This window comes from Balaenoptera acutorostrata, chromosome 13 (genome assembly GCF_949987535.1).
Source record: "Balaenoptera acutorostrata chromosome 13, mBalAcu1.1, whole genome shotgun sequence".
Taxonomy (NCBI): Eukaryota; Metazoa; Chordata; class Mammalia; order Artiodactyla; family Balaenopteridae; genus Balaenoptera; species Balaenoptera acutorostrata.
In genome coordinates, this window is record NC_080076.1 from 59,526,444 (window position 1) to 59,543,229 (window position 16,786).

The window sequence follows — 16,786 nt, forward strand, 5'->3', positions numbered from 1 at the left end:
AAAGAGCTGATTGCAAATACTCATCTATAGTATTGTAAAATGGAAGCCGTATTATATTTTTATAGTTTGGAGGAGACTGTACCCTTTTAAAATGTGGCACAATACGGTGTAAAATTTTGCTGAATGACCTCTCGATGCCTCTTCTAAAGCTGTGATTCTATTTGGGGGTCCCTCACATATCCAGTGACCTATGATTCTGTAATTGTTTAGGACAGTGTCTCAGGTGTGGCCCGCAAGCTCCAGGAGGTCCCCAAGAACTTTCAGCTCAAACTGTTTTCCTAGTAACACTAAGACATTGTTTTCCATTTTCAGTGTTGACACTTGCATTGAAGGTGCAAAAGCGTTCGTGGGTAAAACTGCTGGCCCTTTAGTACAAATCCAGCCAGTGGGACAAATCTGTTCTAGCAGCCATTGTGTTCAATACAATGCACTTGCAGTAAAAAAATAAAAATTTAAAAATGCTAGTTTCACTGGGATAACCTTGAGGAAGCAGTAAAAACTACTAAGTTTATTTGATCTTGACCCTTAACATATCTCTGAATGTTTTGGTGGTGAAATTGGAAGTATGTGAAAAGCACTTCGGCTGCTACAGGCGCACGATGGTTGCCTGGTGGCCATTTGAGTTTATCTCAGGGACTTCCCTGGTGGTCCAGTGGTTAAGACTCCACGCTTCTACTGCAGGGGACACGGGTTCAATCCCTGGTGGGGGAAATAAGATCCTGCATGTGATCCCACATGTGGTGAGGCCAAAAAAAAAAGTCAATGAGCTGCAAACCCAACTAACGGTTTATTTGATACGATGTGATTGACTGAGAGACAAACCATAGCTAGTCAGACTTAGGGATTCGGCAGGTATTTTCTCAAAAACAAAAAGAGGTTCCCACTTCAAGGAAAAATACTTCAACTGAAATTATTTTCGCTAATAATGAAAGTCAAGCTTTCAAGTGAAAATGAGAATAATGGAAAACTTGTCTTTGCCACTGTAAGCTTTTCAGCTCTCTAACCCTTGAAGATTTTAAATATTGTGACATTAGTGGTTATACAAATGAAGGAGATTTTTTGGTATTGTATAATGAAATATGTCAGTGCTTAAAAGATCTGCGTAACCCAGTGAACGGTATTTTCCGAATGACCAATGCATAATATTACAATCATCACTTAAATCGTAAGTGCCAGATACAAGTCAATGTACAATAATGTGATAGAGTGTGAGAAGTATGTTGATACGGCTTCAGAGTCCCCACATATCACATGTGGAGTTTTGGTGTCATATTAAAGAATGCACAAAATTTTGTGACAAATATTCTTTCCTTTTCCAACTATTTCTGTGTGAGACTTGATTTTCTTCATATACTTCAACCAAAATAATGTATTGTAACAGCTTGAATGCAAAAGCAGATATTAAAACTCATCTACTTTTCTATTATTCCAGACATTAAAGAGATTTTTAAAAATGTAAAACAACGCCAGTGTTTTCACCTTTCGGTTTTGGAAAATAGACCTATTTTTAATAAAAATATGCTATGTATGCTAAAATAAAATGGATTTATTATTTAAAAATGGATGCATATTTTTAACATTTCTCCCTTTAAATTTCTAATAACATAAATATTAGTAGCTATAACTGACATAAAACACCTCTCTTTGGGTCCTCAATTATTTTTAAGAGTGTGAAGAGGTCCTGAAACCAAAACATTTGAGAACCACTGGCTTGGGACTTACTCTGCACTTTATAAAACTGAACAACATGGACAGCTCCTACAGCTGCTTCAACAGCACAGGAAATACCTAAGGTCTAGCACATAATAAAAAATGATAGAATTCCACGTGTTCACTCTATCGATCTTAAACATTGCAGGCCAGGACATTTTCAGGGAGTTTTAGAAAAATATTTCAGAACTGAATTTAGGGACTATTTATTGCTACTGATCTGTTCCTTAAGTGGACATTAAATTTATTTTTATTTAAAATATCTCACTAAATGATCTAAAACTGCCAGAATGACACGTTATGTGATAGCATGCAATATTGTTCATAAATATGAATAAAATGTAAGCAAATCGTGTTCAAAAGGCATAGTCATCTGGAAGAACAGTTTTATTTTAAAAAATGTACTGGAATTATATGAACAGATGCACTAATTGCTCTTTAGTTGCTATGCAAATGTTTCTAGGGTAAATTTTCTTGTTATATAAACTTTTCTACTACTTGTAGTAGGTGCTAATTTTTTAAAATTTAAAGTCCTCATCACTGTGTAAGAATGTGGAATGAAACAACATGCACCGTGATTCAATAGGACAGTTGTTAGTTGTAAAGTCAGGCACACTAATAAAAGCATCTAAAAATAACTACACCAGTGAGCTTCCTTCCAAACTCTTCAAGCTGCTAAGAGTTTGCTGTTGTCTCTAGATTAGAAATGGCTTGTGATCATTCTGGTTTTTAAAAAAGGCAACAATATCCCATTTCAGTAAATTCACTATATAATATTTTAAGCATTTCCCTCATATCATTAAACGTATATGAGAAATTTCCAAATGTTGTTAATTACCTCCCAAAAATTGCATCTATTTCACTTCTTTGAATTACTAAGCTGATCTTTTGTGTCCAACAAGTGAGATAAAAAAAATAAAATATGGATAATATTAAGCAATTTTATTATACATGACCTTTCCAAATGTTGATCTCTTTGTTGACTTCTGGGGGTTGTAATAACCATCAAATTATATTTACATGTGACTGAATAGAATGATATTGACATGGAGTGTATAAATATCTAAATATTGGCTTTTATGACAATTCTAACGTTGAAGCTTCAAAGATACACAGGCTTTGGAAAAGAGGAACCAAATATACTGAGGTCATTTCCTTTTGGAATTACTCTGTTATCGTTGTGGGTTTCCCTTTAGTCATTGGAAAGACATGCATGTAATACTGAATAAAGGTTTTCATAATGAGATCTCATTTTTTTAAACCATATTTCATCCAAAGAATCAAATCTAATCTTGAATGTTTACTAAACAATGTTCAAAATCGCTCCCTGAAGCAGAGAAACTTAACTCTTCTTACTTAATAGAAAGAAAACTAGAGATCATGAAACAATTGATAAGTACTTGCATTACGGTGTGTGCTCATTGCCATGCTAGGTAGGTATTGCTAGGTTAACACCTATATTGAATATATTGAATATATTCAATATTCATATATTGAATACATGATCCCAAGCTGCATGAAACTTACATCTAGTTGAGCAGTAGATGAAAGACATAGAATAGAGACAACTTCCATCCTAAGTCTGATTAAGAACACATACAAGGAGGCAATCAATTTGGATTACTTTAAACCGCTGAATAAACTTTACAGACAGGGAATCCGAGTTCTGCAAGCATGTATTAAGTGGGGCAGGACATGGGAATTTAGAAGTAGACAGGATATCCACTCTGACCACTGAAAACTTAGAGTCTGGTGGGAAAGACAAAGCAATGTCTTCAATAGAATATTCTACATCTAACAGCAGACGAATGCAAAGGGGGCACTTTGGGGTGTTGCCCATGATGCCTGGGTTGAGCCCTGAAGAATGAGTAAAAGTTAATCCATTAGAGAAAATGGGACAGAGGCTCCAGGCAGAGGGAGCAGCGTGGATGAAGTCGCAGAGGGGTGAGATGGGACTTAGGATGTAGAGAACAAGAAATTATTTACTTTAGAATAAACGCAGGCAAAGGCTAGTGCCACATCTACATCTGGCTGTGCAGGTAGGGGGCAGCGGGTCAATGAGGAATGGGGGTCAAGCTGGAGATGAATTTGGGTCAGGGCTGGGGGGACCAAGCCTTTGGAGGGTGACAGGGGACTCTTGGTGTCCTGAGCTCTCTTTGACCCAGTCACACCCTGCGCTCACATCTACATAATATTCTACTTATTTCAGGATCTCGGTTGAGAAAACCTGAGACTAAAGGTCTTGCTGGTATGAATGGGGGGACCACACAGAGGAGGACCCAGGAGCCACTTCTCTGGGTGGGACAAGTGCAAAGGCGGGGGTGCAGAGGCAGCTGCCTTGGTCTGAGCTTCCCTAGGGATGAGGATACAGCCTGATGCTGTCCCTTGTACGTGAGAATAAGCAGAGCGAGCTTATTCGTGAGATGCTGGGATGCAAGAAAAACCATCGCATTTCAATAATGTCGAGGCTCAAGAACCCTGGTGTGAGGGTTCAAACTTGGGTGCTTTGATTCAGGGTCTCTGGACTCCGGGGAAATTAAAACCTGGAACTGAAACAGTTAAGGTCCCTCTGTGCCTGCTTTGGCTTAGTCTCTGGATGCTTCAGAGCAGATCTTCCTGACTGGTGCACGGGAGCAGGTGTGTTGTGAAATGCTGATTCTCCAATAGTCTCTCGTCTTCGGCCTGGATTACTGTGAAGGCCTCCTAATGTTCTTTCTGCTGCAATCCATGCCCCTTTGTAATCTGTGATGGTTCATTTTACGTGTCAGCTTGACTGGCTGAAGGGAGGCCCAGGTAGCTGGTAAAACATTTCTGGGTGAGGATGTTTCTGGAAGAGATTAGCATTTGACTCAGTAGGCTGGGTAGAGAGATGTGCCCTCACCAATGTGGTGGGCATCACCTAAGCCACGGGGGCGTCTAAATAGAAATCAAGGTGAAGGGAGAGCCAATTTTCTCTCTCTGGAGCTGGAACGTCCATCTTCTCTTGCCCTTGGACACCAGAGCTCCTGCTTCGAAGGCCTTTGGTTTCTGGGGCTTAATACCAGCAGCCCTCTGGTTCTCAGGCCTTTGACCTCAGACTGGGAGTTACACCACCAGCTCTGCTGGTTCTCAGGCCTTTGACCTCAGACTGGGAGTTACACCACCAGCTCTGCTGGTTCTCAGGCCTTTGACCTCAGACTGGGAGTTACACCACCAGCTCTGCTGGTTCTCAGGCCTTTGACCTCAGACTGGGAGTTACACCACCAGCTCTGCTGCTTCTCAGGCCTTGGAACTTAGAGAATTACACGCCGGCTCTCGTGGCTCTCCAGTTTGCAGACAGCAGGTTGTGGGGCTTCCTGGCCTCCATAACCGCATGAGCCGGTTCCTGTAGTAATAAATGTCTTCTTCTACATACCCCTGTATGTCCATCGGTTCTGTTTCTCTGGAGAACCTTGAGTAATACATGCTCTATCTTCAACCAGCAGAGAAAGTCATCCTTTAAATATATATATGTTTTATCCCCCCTCTGCTAGTGCCCCGCATCGGCTTCTCACCCAGTTTAGAGGAAGTCCTCACAGCGGCCTACAAAGCTCTCTGTGGTCTGACCTCCATTATGTCTCAGGTTTCATGTCATACTATTGCCTGCCATGGTTATTCGGCTCAATCTATGATTGTCATCAGCGTGTTTCTGGACCAAGCTGGACACACTCTTGTCTCACACTTTGCATATGCTCCTTATGTCGGCCTGGAACGCTCCTCCCACACAGCCTCAACTTTTCTGGGTCTTTGTTCAAATATCACCTTCTTGGTGAGGTCTTCCTTGACCACCCTATTCAAAATTGGCCAGCACCACCATTGCTAAATATCCCCCACTTTTATTTCTCTCTGTATCATTTACTACCATATAAACATGCTAAATATTTATTTTGTTTATTGTTTGTCTCCCCTGACTAGGATGTAAACTCCACGAGGGCAGGAATTTTTCATTATTGTTGTTGTTCAGCACTGACTCACTGGTATCTAGAACCTGACAAAGAATAAAAGATCAATAACGCTTTTTATATGAATAAGTAAATCTGACCTAATTGATATAAAAAGTTCAACTGGATTTAAAAATCTATTAACCTTATCACAAGAACTTAAAAATTACACTTGTCAATAGGAGAGCTGTTGTGATATTTAAATATAATATCCTTATAATATAAATTACATAAATTTAAATATAATAGCCTTATAATTAAAAAAAATTCACAGTGGCTTTATTTATTTTCAAAATTTATTTATTTTTTTTTGGGCCACATGGCTTGTGGGATCTTAGTTCCCCAACCAGGGATTGAAACCGCACCCTCGGCAGTAAAAGCACTGAGTCCCAACCACTGGACTGCCAGGGAATTCCTGCCTTATAAATTTTGAATGATTATAAAACCAATGGCTGATACATTTTTCTTACCTATTTATTTTAAAAAAGGTTCTCATCAAGGGAGACTATCAGAATTTGAAGAAATCATCATTAAAATTTCTTGTTCAGGAATAACATGGAAACATTTCAAGCATAAAAACAGATATTAAAAAATATATTCATAGAAATATGAAACCATGTAGAGTTTATCACTAACACTGAAAATATTTAAAAATATTATTTAAAAATCAGAATTATTTCCCCTAATATACTGTCTTTACATTTTATCATGATTCTGTAAATAAAAAATATTTTTTTCACAAAGCCCCACAGACATCCTCAAATCCTTCCATTTTACCCCATTTACCATGCAAAATTATGATATATGATGTGTACTATTAAGTAAATAAGGTAGGGATGCACTAACATAAAGGGCTCACCATCAATGAATGTCCTGAAGTGTAAATATAGGCTTGAGAGATGGGAACCCAATGTGTCTACACTCTAGGTCACGGCGTGGGCTGGGAGGTCTGTGGTGTTGAAGCTGAGAAGGTGGGTAGGTTCTGACTGTGCGTGGCCTTGAAGGCCACGATGAAGAGTTCGGACTTTATTTTATGGGGGTAGAGCAAGTGGTGGCAAATGATGTTCATAAAATATTAGACCACATCTACAGCATTTCAAAGGCCAAATGATCTATCGACATCCTCACAGTGGTCATTATTTGCATAGAACATGATTTTCATTTCATTGAGACCATTTCATTGGTCTCACCCTTTCGGATTCAAGCCCAAATCCACTCCCTGCCCCTAGACTACACTGTACCACCTCCTGCACGGAAATCAACCCGATAGAGACAGCTGTCTTCTAAATTTGTCAATTAGCCTTGATCACAGCCTGTTTAAACTTGGAGGGCCACGTACACAGAAAGCCAAAGCTGCTTGTTCTTCTTGATAAAAGTATGAGAAGGTTCTCTTTGGGGAGGAAGGTGCTCCCATAAATTCTGCTGTGATTACAAGTATGGGAGATTTTGCTTCAGGAAAGAAGTGGCCCTTTCAAGTGGAGTCCATGCCTCCACGATCAGGACGTTAGCAGCTGTTCCAAGAAAGGAGGTGAAAAGAGGGAGCTGCCAACCTCAGAAGCCCGGACGGCATCCTGCAGTTCCCTACACTGTAGCCGACCTGAGTTACCAACCCTGCATGCAAGGAGTCTGCAAGCGTGGCCCTGTCAGGAATTAGAGGAAAGCGTTAGATTTCAGGTACTATAGAGGATGGCTAGGAATGCTGTCCCCTCCAAGAGACTGGAAAAGTTTCTAGGAAAAGGTAAGAGCTGGTGATGTCCAGGCTGAGCAGTCCTGATGAAAGACAACGCACCTGGTGGAGGAGATGGGCCATCACGGGATTGAGCTGATTGATGACAAGCTGGCCAGCGGCAACTCTGAATCATCTAGGGTGGTCTCAGTGCATATATGAAATCAGAGTCAAAACCTCAATCTAGACAAATAGCAATGTGACGATCTTGACATTGGGCCTCAAGATCCAGGGGCTGGATCATGTTGAAAGACTTGGGAGAACGGTGATGGCCCCATGGGTCCCCCCAGGTGTAAAGCTGGTTGGATTCTCTCCAGAATGCCTCCGTGCCCTTGATTCAACTCAGGTGGGCCGTCCTTCCTGTCTGGGAATCAGGATCAGATCTCATCGACTTCAGTGATCACTTCAATGGTTCAATAAAGTCAGGCATTGCCTTTGCTGCTGTGAATGCAAAACATAATGTAGTGTGTGTCCTCTCAAAAATGGACTGCCTGGTGGGATTTTAGACCACTGACTGAAGACCAGTGACTGATCCTGCTAGGGACGTTGGAGCGGGAGGGGGTTGGTGAGCCCCAGGAGGGAATTTGCTCCATGTTCACTTTGAAGAGAGGTATTTTGAGCAGGATCTTGGCCACCTCCACGTGGGTGAGCTTGCCAAGATGTGGATTTGAGGCTTTCCTACACCTGGGCAGCCGTGGTGACTGTACATCATCCAGACTTAGGGACTAAAGGTGAACCCTGGTGATCAGAATCTAGAGATTCGCTGATAAATAGCTTCTTTCCATTTATGCTTTTCAAGACACCCTCAGAGTTGAGCCACACTTCTTGAGTAGCAGTTCAGAGCTAACTTTTAACACCTTATCAACCAGAGACGTACCCGAACGTTGTTGACCGGAGACGTTTCAATATTCACTTACATAACAAATCGTCAGCCACAGGCGTTAGTTTCTGCAAAAATCCCCCAGTCGGGCTTCCCTGGTGGCGCAGTGGTTGAGAATCTGCCTGCCAATGCAGGGGACACGGGTTCGAGCCCTGGTCTGGGAAGATCCCACATGCCGCGGAGCAACTAGGCCCGTGAGCCACAACTACTGAGCCTGCGCGTCTGGAGCCTGTGCTCCGCAACAAGAGAGGCCGCGATAGTGAGAGGCCCGTGCACCGCGATGAAGAGTGGCCCCCGCTTGCCGCAACTAGAGAAAGCCCTCGCACAGAAACGAAGACTCAACACAGCCAAAAATAAATAAATTAAAAAAAAAAAATCCCCCAGTCAATGGTTAAGAATCTGCCTTCCAATGCAGGGGACACAGGTTCGATCCCTGGTTGGGGAACTGAGATCCCACATGCCGCAGGGCAGCTAAGCCCACGTGCTGCAAACTACAGAGCCCATGCGCTCTGGAGCCCACGTGCTGCAACTAGAGAGACGCCCTTGCGCCGCAACGAAGAGGCTGCGCACCGCAACTAAGACCCGATGCAGCCAAAAAAAAAAAAAAAAAAAAAAATACAGCCCAATACCTGAGGCTAATGAAAAAAACACCTTGAAGTCATCACGCGGTACTAAGTCTGAGCTTTATGAAAGGCCAGACTCAGGGTGGCAGTTAGGGAGGATCCCCACATTGAGTCAGGAGGCAGCCAGCTAAGGGTCCTTCTGGCCCCAAAATACCTTGTATCATTTGGCTGCTCAATACTGGATGACAGCTTTTCTGAAATAAAACTAGGTAGCATTCCCCAAATAAATTCAAGCCTCCTGACAAAACTGTTGAAAGCAGAGCAAAACGATCCCTGAAATATAGCAATGTCTTGCAACATTGTTGCAAATACACTGGAAAGTGAAATGTTATATGAATCTGACAACATTTAAATTTAGAATGCATGTGACATTTGCGTGGGCTAAACCTCCATCAGGCAGAAGACGCCTTGGGAGACTAAAATCTGGTACTGGTATTTTTTCTTTGAGTTAGGAAAAGGAATTACACTACTGTTTGAATTACCTTGCATATGCAAAATTATATACTCTTAAAATACATGAGTATGCTAAGTTTGCATTTAAGATATAGTTTGGAAATGCACACAAACTTTCTCTGTGTAAAAAGGAATCAAATTTATAAATATACAATGACCTAACTGAATGCAAAATGAAAACGTTGATGGGGGGACGAATTTTCATAGGCAAAAAAGAAAAAATGGTTAATTGGGTGAGTTGATTTATCAGGCCCTATCTCATTCCCAGAACCAGCTGGATAAGCCCATGAGTTATGTTTGTTGAATTCAGTCTGAATTATGTTTGCTGTTAACCTCTTCCTTCCACTCACCCTATACCCATAGTATAGGTGGGGTGGGTGGGTTTTCCATCTCTTAGCAACAGTGCAGAAAAGGTGTTTCCACTTTAAACTAATTAATATGCTCCATCAATCCCGGGCTTCTCTTGTTAGGAGTTCATCCCTAATGTATCAATATTTTGCTGATGTGAGAAGGAAGCCATTGATCCTTCCAATAGCGGGACCCCTGAAGGATGCCCAGCAGAGTGTACGTGGCTGGAAACTGTTTCTTTGACAAGAGACTTAACAAAAGTAAGGGAACGTTTGGCCTCATTAGTACCATTCTTTTTTTTTTTTTTTAAAGGCAAATAAAAAAGGCACCATCTCCTTTGCCTCCTTTGTCCTTCAGCATATTATTTCAGAAGTTCAAAAGGGTATGGAGATGTTTTACCTTTAACTTGTCTTAATTCTTCAAAGTTACAGGTCTGCTTCAGTTCTTTAATATTTCATTTTCATAAACATGTTCTAAATTTAATTCAAAGGTGAAGGGGACTAGAACCTGGCTGGGACCTAGTATTGAGGGGCAGGATTCAGAAAGTTTATGACAAGCCTAGACAGTAAAGAGGGGCCTCAGAGAGGTTCTAACGTTATTTAGAAGTGACAGCTTACATAGGAAGCACAGAGTTGGAAGAACTGAGCTGCAAAGAACTAGGATAGTCGGTGGAGGTACAGGTACACATGTATGATTTAACTTAATTGGAGTATTCCTATCCATGGAAAATTATCCCCCCAACGCACCCCTGGACAACTTAAGCTATGCGCTAGTTTTGTGTGGGTCACCTTCAGCTCATCGGAGAGCTCAACTTCCCCACCCCATAAGCCCTGCAGGTTACATTTAATTTGTAATAAGTCTGAAATCCAGAACACAAGTTCCAAAAAACCAAAATGACGCAAAGGTTCTTGAACCTATAGGCCAGCGCACAGAACCCCACTTACGGAGGGTAACTGCAGCGGAGTCAAGTATTAATGTTACTAAACCAGGTTCGTTTTGCCCAACGCCCAGCGAGCCAAACGCTGAGATGCTGAGCTTTGCAGCAGTGAGAGGGTTTGTACACAAGGCAGCTGAGCACAGAGACGAGAAAAGAAAGCCATATACCCACCTCCCGGAAGGCAGGGCCTGGGGTATTTACGGGATGAGCTGGCGTCTCAAGCTCGGGGAGCGTGGGGAGAGCGGGGAAAGGTGATGGGAAACAGGTGCGTCATCCTCGTTCTGCGCAGGCGCAGGTCAGCCACAGCCTCTGCTTGCTCAAAAACCGAGGCGCTTGGCTCCACCTGAAGGTGGTTTGAGCCCTCTGACGTCAAAAGGTCATCGAGCGGACATTCGCGCATGCCCAGATGGAGGGTCAGGGGTCCTATCCAGTTTTAACCAACTCAGCTCCAACTAGACACAGCTGATCCAAGTCCCTGGAAGACAACTTGGGCAAACACTTCATTGTTTAAGCTCCGTGCAGCTCGAGGACAAGCGGGTCTTTTCCAGCAACCATTAAAAGGACCTTGATTAGCGAAGGCAGGTTACAGGTAAAATGGATTGAACTGGTGATTACCCACGATTTCATCACCGTGATGTAACCGTCAGGCAGAACATTTCTATGAAAATATTGTGTTGCGAGATGCCAGGAGCACACTGCCCGCCACAATGGGAGTGGAGGGCCCCTTGCACTAGACCAGCGGGTGGTGGGCATGGAAATCCCTGGAGGGCAAGGCCAGAAGAACAGGGCCATGGGGCTGAAAAGCAGTGCCTCTTCCCTTCCTAGGGTTTGAATTTGCCTCTGGGCTCGGTTGGAAAGCCCTGCAGTACCTGAGCGGTGTCTGCCTGGGATGGCGCAGGAGGCAGCAGCACAGACTTGCTGCCGTTGGGCAGAGACATCATTGATAGCACCCGAGCATCGTAACTAGAAAGGCGCTGCTTACAGCGTGCCGGGCACTATTGGAATCGTTTTACATTGAAGTCATTCTCACAGCATATGACATTGCCATTTCTGTAGGTCAGAGCGGGTCACACATTGTCATTTTGACATTGTTCAGACGAGCACTTTACCGACTCCACCTGAAGATGTGAAGGGAAGATCTTAAATAACTGCCCAGCATCACAGAGCTAATAGGTGGCTGCACAGATCAAGTGTTCTTGCAGGGACCAATGGCCCCTCAGAAGAGTATGATGGAGACATTAAGGAAAGACTGCTTACAGATGGGCTTAAGTGAACTCAACAAGAATGGGGAAGCTTCTGGAAAAGCCATCCTAGAGGGGTGTGGTGGGCACCAGGAGACGGCTGGAGCTGTAAGCAAAGGGCTGAGCGGTGTGTGTGTGTGTGTGTGTACGTACAGGAGGGGTGACTTATAAGTCACCTCTCATTGTGCGTGGCCTTATAAATAGTGCTAACATTTTTCTTGTTTCATGTCGAAAAGGGCTGAAGTCAGGTGTTTATTCTTTATAACATATAGCACCTGTCAAAAAATTCTGTAGGAGCCATTCTGGGCACAGCAGGGCCATCTCATGGACCATGGCAAGGGAATGACAGCTAGATATTAGTCATGGGTTCTTAAATAACATCCACTTATCATCAACCCTTTATTAATGGGTACCCAACTGCCCGGCATACTCAGCTAGACTTCTGCCTCCCCTTGGTCTCACTGCTCCTGCCAGATCACGTTTAGGAGGAAGGGGAATGACAAGCAAATACGCCAGAAACACCAGAATTTTCAAAAGCCGTCTGCATGCAGAGCAGCCAGTCCTTGGTAAGTTTTTGGACTCTGCCCATAAAGCCCGACTTCCCTCTCAACCTTCCTACTTTACACCGTCTCTTGCCAACCCTCCTGCCGCCACTTGCTGTGTTCGTGTGCTCTTACCTGTAACTGTCACCTGGCCCCGGGCTCGCAGCATCCTCTGATTCCTGCCAGGTAACTCCAAGCACAGACCCAGGCTGTGCTGGCTGGTCCCTCTGGTCTCGGTCTCCACCTTCCAACATGCCCCCTTCCTCCACCGACTCCCACCCACTAACCCTGATGGATGGAAAAAGCTCACTTGCTCAGAAATGACTAGAAGAAACCTGAGAAATGATTCCTACACAAGGAAGCCAAGCTGCCCCACCCTGAATGTCTGAGTGTGTCTTCAATCCTAAGGGTAATTTCACCTGCTTTAGAATCTAACAAAACATCCCAGCCAATACCAATGAGGCCCAAAGCTGGCTAGATTTCCCCAGATGCTCCTGATAATCGAGTTCTCTCCAAACAGAAGGGGGGATGTCATGCTTCAAATGGATCACCCCTGTATCTTTTTGTAGGAAACTCCCCTTCACCTTAAATTCAAGTTTTTAAAAATTCAAAGCACCTAATGTTTGCGCTTTTCAGAAAGTCACGTAACAAACAGGCTGTTACAAGGAATTTCTTCCAAAAAGCAACTTTCAGACTCTGAGGTCAGTGACGGCCATCTCCTTCACCTCCTGTCTCCACGACACTGTGTAGTGAGAAGAAATAATATATGAAGACTCTGATACAAGGAAAAATCCTTAAAGAGTGCTTTGAATTCTCAAAAGAGAAATTATTCACAGTATTATTGGTATTAAGTATGTTACACGGTATTGTCAGCCTTTAAACATTGTTAAGTCATGTATCAGAGATATGGCAAAAACTAATCAGACTGTCTGTCCCACCTATTTCTGGTAATTGAGAGGTTTTATGCAAAAAAATTCCATTGAATTCTTAGTTCTCTCTTTTCAAATAGTTCCGATAATTCTCCTTGTACTTGAAGAACATGTTCTTCTGTTTTTAAACTTTCCTTACATGGAAAGTTACCACTTATGTAGATCTAGAATTATAAAGCTGGAAGAACTACAGGATAAGAAATCCAATCCAGCTCCAGGCTTCTTGCAGGATATCCTAAGCCAGTCCCCAGAGCTGACATCTCTTGTATGTTTTGCTTTTCCTTACCATCTCTAGAGAGGAGATTCCCCACGACCTCCATCACCTGCTCCAAGTTATAAAAACCCTTTCTTCGCCCCCACCTTTCTCTTTACAGCCCTGACTTTGGACTTCAGCTGTGGCTTCTTCTGGGGGCGGGCATTGCAATCAGTAGCCCTTTGGTGACTCTCGGTCACTTGTACTGGCATTGTCACTCTGGGGACATTTCCCTTAGACCTCTGATGGTCTCCATTGTCATTTAGGTTAACGTTTACGCAGTTACCAGGGCAGAGGACAGAACTGGTAACAGACGGCTATTTGGAATCATGAAATGCCAGACCGAGGAACCATTCCTGCGTGAGAAGCTTCTAGCACTTCCTGTGTCCTGCTCCTCACCTCCCCACCACCTCCTTTGGTGTCCAGTGAATGCTCCACATCCTTTAAGGGTCGATCCCAATGTTGCTTCTCCTGTCCCACCCTGGAGAGGCTCTTTCTCCTCTGGGCTAATTGTCACCCACCACTATTACACCTCCCATCACATCTATTGCATACTGATTTTTCTGTCTGCTTGCTCACCTCTTTACGAGCATCCTTCTGAGTGGCCACGATTGGTTCTTCTCTAGTGTAGTTTATTTCAAGCCTTTCTGAGCCTGTAGACCTGTCTTGGGTGATTATAACAAACTAATGCTGAAACGCTTTGAGGGGAGGCAGCACTGCAATATATTTTTTTAAAATTTTTATTTATTTATTATATTAAAAAAATTTTTTTTTGGCTGTTTTGGGTCTTCGTTGCTGCACGCGGGCTTTCTCTAGCTGCGGCGAGCTGGGGCTACTCTTCCTTGCGGTGCGTGGGCTCTAGGTGTGCAGGCTTCCGTAGTTGTGGCACGTGGGCTCAGTAGTTGTGGCTCACGGGCTTAGTTGCTCTGTGGCATGTGGGATCTTCCCAGACCAGGGCTCGAACCCGTGTCCCCTGCATTGGCAGGCGGATCCTTAACCACTGTGCCACCAGGGAAGCACTGCAATTTTTTTTTTTTTTTGTCTGTTTAAGTTCCTCTTTTAATTAGACCACAGTTCATAAATGAAGTTAATGACCATGAGTTCATAGATAGTCTTAGGTTTTCATTTAAAATGATTGGATCAGTGTTTCAATATTTTACTGTTAAGTATGTTATCAGCTGTGCAGGGACTTTTTTGTCTTGTTTTGTTTTTAAATAAAAATATCCTTCATAAGTTTGAGGAAGTTAGCTTGTATTTACAGTTGACTGATAGTTTTATCTCTTTTTTTCTTTGAGGTTAATTTGTGCCTTTATTTGCCAGCATAACTTAACTACAATGGCTTGCAAACTTTTTTGACCTAAAGAATGCATCTTACATCACAATCCAACCAACACACACGTATATAACTTGTATACATATGTGTATAACTGAAAGTTTTGCCAAAAATACCTATCCTAACACTGAATGTTCTTTTTTCTAAGACTTTTTTTTGAGTAGTTTTAGGTTTACAACAAAATTAACAAGAAGGTACAGAAATTTCCCATATACTCCCTTCCCACATACATGCGTAGGTGTTATCAGTATCACTCATCAGGGTGGTGTGTTTTTTTTTTTTCCCTAAACCTAGGATGAACTACATTGACACATCATAATTGCCAAAGTCCACAGTTCACCTAAGGTTCATTCTAATGAAGTAGATAATATGGTACATTCTGTAGGTTTAGACGAAAGTATACTGACATATATCCATTGTTATGATGTCATACGAAGTATTTTCACTGCACTAAACAACTGGACTCTGTGTATTCATCACCCCTCTCCCCCAAATGCCTGGCAACCACTGATCTTTTTATTGTCTCCATAGTTTTGCCTTTTCCAGAATGGCATGTAGTTGGAACCTATCTCTTTCTTTCTTTTTTTCTTTTTTTCTCTTGAAAAGAGAGGTTCAAAGCCTTTATATTTATGAGACCACTCATGGCCCACCCATTCATGGGCTGGACGGGCTCTAAGTGGCAGGACTTCCCCACTAAATACTGCAGCTTTTCTTCCAGTATTGAACCCTGTCCCACTGGTCTTGCCCAGCAGCCACTGAAGTGCAGGAGGACACATGTAGAGTATTTTTTCATAGGAAGGCCAAAAGTCTTATGCCCGTTAGCACAATGAACCCAGATTCCTTTTGGGTGTGATATAAGCAGCTGATAGTTTTATCTTGAATAGAGGTTGGATTTTATCAAATGCTGTTTTGTGTACATTTATCAATGTGGTCACATGGCTTTTCTCTTTTATTCTGTTAATGTGGTGAATTCTGCTGACTGACCTTTTCAGTGTTAGAGCAAATCTTACATTTCTGGGATGAAGCACACTTGGTCATGATCTACTTGTATGTAAGCACTGCAATATTTTAAAAATCATTTTTGGTGCCTCTTTGGAAACTTCCTACTTTTCTGTCACTTTGGTTATTCTTATCAATGTTTACAGGGCAATTCCTGATGCCCCTTAAAGGTACAATTTCTTCTACTGGAGTTGTTATTTCCAGCCTAACTACAGGTGGGACTAGCCTTGCCTTCATCACCTTACCATCGTGCTTCTCTTAGTGTTCCTGGGGGCCACACCCTCTGTTATCTCTCAAGCTCCCAATACGTAGGGGAGATAACAGTATTGCCTTAGGCTTACTCAGCACTAGAAACATTCCTTATGTGACTCTGAGAATACTGTCTCAATAAATCTTCACAGTAATTTGTATGTGGATAAGTTAATTTCCTTCTCTAGAAGATGAATCACAATAGGTCAAGAAACGTGCCACCCAGCTGTTCTCCTAAGTCAGTGCTCTTTCTACCAGGCCAGTAGTTGTCAAAGTGCCATCGCCAGATCCCTGGCATCACCAGCACCTAATAACTTTCTAGAAACGCTCATTCTCAGGCCTTGCCCCAGACCTACTGAATCACTGGGAGGCGTCCGTGTATTCCGACACATGCTTGGGTCTCAGGACCCCTTCACGAGGCCAGTGAGTCTCCACGCTGGCCGTCCATGGCATTTGTCTGCAATCTCTTACAAAGTAGTAATGCTGGGTCCCACCTCCAGACCAATGAACTCAGACTCTCTGGAAGCTCAGACTTTAGTATCTTTAAAAAAAAATCCCCAAGTGATTCTAATGGGCATTTAGGCTTAAGACCCACTGCTCTGGA

The 16,786-nt window shown here is 42.8% G+C and overlaps 1 pseudogene; it reads right to left on the reverse strand.

Moving 5' to 3' along the window:
• Nucleotides 1-15,706: 15,706 nt before the first annotated feature.
• LOC114238231 (small nucleolar RNA SNORA11) lies at nt 15,707-15,856 on the reverse strand (annotated as a pseudogene).
• Nucleotides 15,857-16,786: the final 930 nt, after the last annotated feature.